Source organism: Brachyistius frenatus, unplaced genomic scaffold (genome assembly GCF_029030835.1).
Source record: "Brachyistius frenatus isolate BFR_SWC_R1_liver_20210118 unplaced genomic scaffold, ASM2903083v1 Contig_815, whole genome shotgun sequence".
In the NCBI taxonomy this organism is placed as follows: domain Eukaryota; kingdom Metazoa; phylum Chordata; class Actinopteri; family Embiotocidae; genus Brachyistius; species Brachyistius frenatus.
The window spans coordinates 1,180-8,339 of record NW_027211414.1 but is presented as its reverse complement, the minus strand read 5'-3'; the positions used below and the strand labels follow the sequence as shown (position 1 = coordinate 8,339).

The following is a 7,160-nucleotide window of genomic DNA, read 5'->3' as shown; positions in this document are numbered from 1 at the left end:
GGAGAGCAGAGTGCTCCAGAACACCAGACATCCCTTCCTCACGGTGAGAACACCGAACCACCAGATCAATGCACACCTTTAAAATCTTACAAAACGGCAACACATCAAATAATGATTTCCTTCACTGTCGATATTTATTGTTTGTATGTTGTGATGTTTGTCTGCAGACGCTGAAATACGCCTTCCAAACCCACGACCGGCTCTGTTTCGTCATGGAATACGCCAATGGAGGCGAGGTGAGACTGACATGTACACATCAGTCAGGTGGTCATACACTGATGTATGATGCACACAGACACAGGCCTTCAGCAGCAATTAATATAGTTAATAGAAGTGTTATTAGAGTTAATATAAGTGTTATTATAGTTAATAGAAGTCTTAACATAGTTAATATAATTATTAATAGTTAATAGAAGTATTAATAGTTAATAGAATTATTAATAGAGTTAATAGAAGTGTTAATAGAAGTGTTAATAGAAGTGTTAATAGAGTTAATAGAGTGAATAGACGTGTTAAAGAGGTATCAGAAATGTTAATAGAGTTAATATAAGTGATAATAGTGTTAATATTTAATATGCGTATTAATAGCGTTAATAGGAGTGTTAATGTAGTTATGGTAGATAATAGAGGTATGAATATAGTTAATAATAAGTATTAATAGTGTTAATAGAGTTAATATAAGTATTAATATAGTTAATATAAGTGTTAATATAAGTATTTATAGAGTTAATATAAGTGTTAATAGAGTTATTAGAAGTGTTAATAGAGTTAATAGAAGTGTTAACAGTGTCTGACTCCACCTGCTGGTGCTCCTCCAGCTCTTCTTCCACCTGTCCAGAGAGCGAGTGTTCACCGAGGACCGAGCTCGGTTCTACGGCGCTGAGATTGTGTCGGCGCTGGAGTACCTCCATTCTCGTGATGTGGTGTACCGCGACCTGAAGGTGAGGCTCCAGCAGCTCTGAACATGCATGTAGTTCCCTGCATGTATGACACATGTTAGTCTCCCTGCTTGGCCTCCATCCAGTGGCAGCGTGGAGCTGTGGAAGTAGTCTGGATGGTGTTCTTCCATCTGCTCGTGGTTTCTCTTTATTTCCATCAGCCGGTCGTTCCTGTAAAGATCAGACTGGCTCTTCTCTCCTACATTCACATGTTAGACATGTGGATTTGTAGCTCCTCCCACAATGAACCTGCTGCTGGAGGGAATGTTTCACCAGCAGGTGTGAAACTTAAGTCGCACCATGTGGGTCCAGATTTTGTCCTTCTCCTGATTTCTCTTTAACATCCAGCAGAACTTTTGTGTTGCCTCATTGATCGTTGAATATTAACTTCCATTGATTGCAGTTATAGTTGGTCAGCTGACTCCTGTGAGGGAGAGTGCACACAAAGTTTGATTTGTCCTGAATGAGTTGAACCACTGTATCTCATGTTGACTCTGCATGGAGGCAATGTCGAGGGACATTTATTTAATTAGGGCCCGAGTATCGGTGTGAAAGCCCTATTGTTTTTCGTAAAAATATTCTTATCCTTACGAAAAGTGATTTTCCTTTTTGGAGGCTTTATCATATTCTAAAACTCATGAAAGTGGAAACACATTTGTCTCCCGGCGAAAAATTTCGGATTCTAGTGGAGTTGCGAGTGGGCGTGGCCAAATGGCTCGAGAGCGCCCCCTAAAGAGATGCCCCGGCGGCCACATTTACCTAAATTCACCAAATCCGGTGGACACGTGTATCACACCTAGACGCACAAAAAAGTTACATTGCACCGTTACGTCAACTCGACAGGAAGTCCACCATTTTGAATTTGGTCCCCATTTTGGGCGACTCTGACACGTTGTACTTTGTTGAACTCCTCCGAGGGATTTTGTCCGACCGACTTGAATTTAGGTTCTCTGGATAGAAAACATGTTTGGGATTAAATCTTATCAAAATAATTAATTTTCGTCGATGTGTGTGCCCGTTAGAGGCGGCCATTTTGAGCGTCTCACCATGAAACTACGAGTTGCTTTAAATCTTATGTACATGGACCGACCTTCTCCAAACATCACAGGTATGATAACAGCCCCGCCCTGAAGACCCCTGTGGGGGAATATTCGCTCATAGTCATAGCGCCCCCTGTTGGCCACCGGAAATGACACTTTTCATACTTTCACATTCTACGTCGAGCTGGTTGATCCCATGAACGTAAAGTCGGGTCACAATAACCTAAACATGTAGTTGATGATATATTGAGACATTCGTTCGACTTTGTCAATGGGCGTCGCCATGACGATGCGGCAAAGTTGGATGTCTCGCCGTGACACAGAAAGTTGATGTTTAAGGTCAAAGGATGCTTGAAACCTCACGAAACGTGTCACATACATCCGGCGTGGTGAGACAATACATCTGATATGTGTTTTGTGAGTGGGCGTGGCCAAAAGCCTCGCCAGCGCCCCCTGCTGGAGACAGGAAATGAGACAAAAATAGCAACTTTAAGCAGGTATAGGTGGTCCCTCGCGCTGCACGTCGGGGAGACGGCTTCGGGGAGGCGGTGCGCCGGAGTGTGAGGGCCCGTACATCACTGCTTGCAGTTTTAATTCATTTTAACATTTTCTTGGTCTGATGGTGAAACAATATAAACTATTTTCACTTTCCTAAAGACGGAGAGTTGACAAACATCCCTCGTGTAATTTAAGAGCCACATGAACAGAAGTTGTTTTTTCCGGGTAGAAACGGTGAGATTGGTCTGTCAGGACTTTAACTGTGGCTGCAGCTGTGCTATTCATGACTATTATATCTGATTGTGATTCATCATTGTTTTATATCTGATTATAATGATTCATCATTGTTTTATATCTGATTATAATGATGTCATCATTGTTTTATATCTTGATTGTAATGATTCATCCATTGTTTTATATCTGATTATAATGATTCATCATTGTTTTATTATCTGTTTATAATGATTCATCATTGTTTTATATCTGATTATAATGATTCATCATTGTTTTATATCTGATTATAATGATTCATCATTGTTTTATATCTGATTATAATGATTCATCATTGTTTTATATCTGATTATAATGATTCATCATTGTTTTATATCTGATTATAATGATTCATCATTGTTTTATATCTGATTATAATGATTCATCATTGTTTTATATCTGATTATAATGATTCATCATTGTTTTATATCTGATTATAATGATTCATCATTGTTTATCTGATTATAATGATTCATCATTGTTTTATATCTGATTATAATGATTCATCATTGTTTTATATCTGATTATAATGATTCATCATTGTTTTATATCTGATTATAATGATTCATCATTGTTTTATATCTGATTATAATGATTCATCATTGTTTTATATCTGATTATAATGATTCATCATTGTTTTATATCTGATTATAATGATTCATCATTGTTTTATATCTGATTATAATGATTCATCATTGTTTTATATCTGATTATAATGATTCATCATTGTTTTATATCTGATTATAATGATTCATCATTGTTTTATATCTGATTATAATGATTCATCATTGTTTTATATCTGATTATAATGATTCATCATTGTTTTATATCTGATTATAATGATTCATCATTGTTTTATATCTGATTATAATGATTCATCATTGTTTTATATCTGATTATAATGATTCATCATTGTTTTATATCTGATTATAATGATTCATCATTGTTTTATATCTGATTATAATGATTCATCATTGTTTTATATCTGATTATAATGATTCATCATTGTTTTATATCTGATTATAATGATTCATCATTGTTTTATATCTGATTATAATGATTCATCATTGTTTTATATCTGATTATAATGATTCATCATTGTTTTATATCTGATTATAATGATTCATCATTGTTTTATATCTGATTATAATGATTCATCATTGTTTTATATCTGATTATAATGATTCATCATTGTTTTATATCTGATTATAATGATTCATCATTGTTTTATATCTGATTATAATGATTCATCATTGTTTTATATCTGATTATAATGATTCATCATTGTTTTATATCTGATTATAATGATTCATCATTGTTTTATATCTGATTATAATGATTCATCATTGTTTTATATCTGATTATAATGATTCATCATTGTTTTATATCTGATTATAATGATTCATCATTGTTTTATATCTGATTATAATGATTCATCATTGTTTTATATCTGATTATAATGATTCATCATTGTTTTATATCTGATTATAATGATTCATCATTGTTTTATATCTGATTATAATGATTCATCATTGTTTTATATCTGATTATAATGATTCATCATTGTTTTATACCTGATTATGATTCATCATTGTTTTATATCTGATTATAATGATTCATCATTGTTTTATATCTGATTATAATGATTCATCATTGTTTTATATCTGATTATAATGATTCATCATTGTTTTATATCTGATTATAATGATTCATCATTGTTTTATATCTGATTATAATGATTCATCATTGTTTTATATCTGATTATAATGATTCATCATTGTTTTATATCTGATTATAATGATTCATCATTGTTTTTTTATTATAATGATTCATCATTGTCTGATTATAATGATTCATCATTGTTTTATATCTGATTATAATGATTCATCATTGTTTTATATCTGATTATAATGATTCATCATTGTTTTATATCTGATTATAATGATTCATCATTGTTTTATATCTGATTATAATGATTCATCATTGTTTTATATCTGATTATAATGATTCATCATTGTTTTATATCTGATTATAATGATTCATCATTGTTTTATATCTGATTATAATGATTCATCATTGTTTTATATCTGATTATAATGATTCATCATTGTTTTATATCTGATTATAATGATTCATCATTGTTTTATATCTGATTATAATGATTCATCATTGTTTTATATCTGATTATAATGATTCATCATTGTTTTATATTGATTATATGATTCATCATTGTTTTATATCTGATTATAATGATTCATCATTGTTTTATATCTGATTATAATGATTCATCATTGTTTTATATCTGATTATAATGATTCATCATTGTTTTATATCTGATTATAATGATTCATCATTGTTTTATATCTGATTATAATGATTCATCATTGTTTTATATCTGATTATAATGATTCATCATTGTTTTATATCTGATTATAATGATTCATCATTGTTTTATTTCTGATTATAATGATTCATCATTGTTTTATATCTGATTATAATGATTCATCATTGTTTTATATCATTTCATGATTCATCATTGTTTTATATCTCTGATTTATATCATTTCATCATTGTTTTATATCTGATTATAATGATTTATCATTGTTTTATATCTGATTATAATGATTCATCATTGTTTTATATCTGATTATAATGATTCATCATTGTTTTATATCTGATTATAATGATTCATCATTGTTTTATATCTGATTATAATGATTCATCATTGTTTTATATCTGATTATAATGATTCATCATTGTTTTATATCTGATTATAATGATTCATCATTGTTTTATATCTGATTATAATGATTCATCATTGTTTTATATCTGATTATAATGATTCATCATTGTTTTATATCTGATTATAATGATTCATCATTGTTTTATATCTGATTATAATGATTCATCATTGTTTTATATCTGATTATAATGATTCATCATTGTTTTATATCTGATTATAATGATTCATCATTGTTTTATATCTGATTATAATGATTCATCATTGTTTAATGATTCATCATTGTTTTATAATGATTCATCATTGTTTTATATCTGATTATAATGATTCATCATTGTTTTATATCTGATTATAATGATTCATCATTGTTTTATATCTGATTATAATGATTCATCATTGTTTTATATCTGATTATAATGATTCATCATTGTTTTATATCTGATTATAATGATTCATCATTGTTTTATATCTGATTATAATGATTCATCATTGTTTTATATCTGATTATAATGATTCATCATTGTTTTATATCTGATTATAATGATTCATCATTGTTTTATATCTGATTATAATGATTCATCATTGTTTTATATCTGATTATAATGATTCATCATTGTTTTATATCTGATTATAATGATTCATCATTGTTTTATATCTGATTATAATGATTCATCATTGTTTTATATCTGATTATAATGATTCATCATTGTTTTATATCTGATTATAATGATTCATCATTGTTTTATATCTGATTATAATGATTCATCATTGTTTTATATCTGATTATAATGATTCATCATTGTTTTATATCTGATTATAATGATTCATCATTGTTTTATATCTGATTATAATGATTCATCATTGTTTTATATCTTTTCATAATGATTCATCATTGTTTTATATCTGATTATAATGATTCATCATTGTTTTATATCTGATTATAATGATTCATCATTGTTTTATATCTGATTATAATGATTCATCATTGTTTTATATCTGATTATAATGATTCATCATTGTTTTATATCTGATTATAATGATTCATCATTGTTTTATATCTGATTATAATGATTCATCATTGTTTTATATCTGATTATAATGATTCATCATTGTTTTATATCTGATTATAATGATTCATCATTGTTTTATATCTGATTATAATGATTCATCATTGTTTTATATCTGATTATAATGATTCATCATTGTTTTATATCTGATTATAATGATTCATCATTGTTTTATATCTGATTATAATGATTCATCATTGTTTTATATCTGATTATAATGATTCATCATTGTTTTATATCTGATTATAATGATTCATCATTGTTTTATATCTGATTATAATGATTCATCATTGTTTTATATCTGATTATAATGATTCATCATTGTTTTATATCTGATTATAATGATTCATCATTGTTTTATATCTGATTATAATGATTCATCATTGTTTTATATCTGATTATAATGATTCATCATTGTTTTATATCTGATTATAATGATTCATCATTGTTTTATATCTGATTATAATGATTCATCATTGTTTTATATCTGATTATAATGATTCATCATTGTTTTATATCTGATTATAATGATTCATCATTGTTTTATATCTGATTATAATGATTCATCATTGTTTTATATCTGATTATAATGATTCATCATTGTTTT

The 7,160-nt window shown here is 28.4% G+C and overlaps 1 long non-coding RNA gene across 1 annotated transcript; it reads left to right on the top strand.

Moving 5' to 3' along the window:
- On the top strand, nt 1-2,250 carry LOC138615243 (uncharacterized). The gene is made up of 3 exons (XR_011310490.1): nt 1-43; nt 168-236; nt 819-2,250. It is a non-coding gene; the product is annotated as an uncharacterized lncRNA (long non-coding RNA).
- Nucleotides 2,251-7,160: the final 4,910 nt, after the last annotated feature.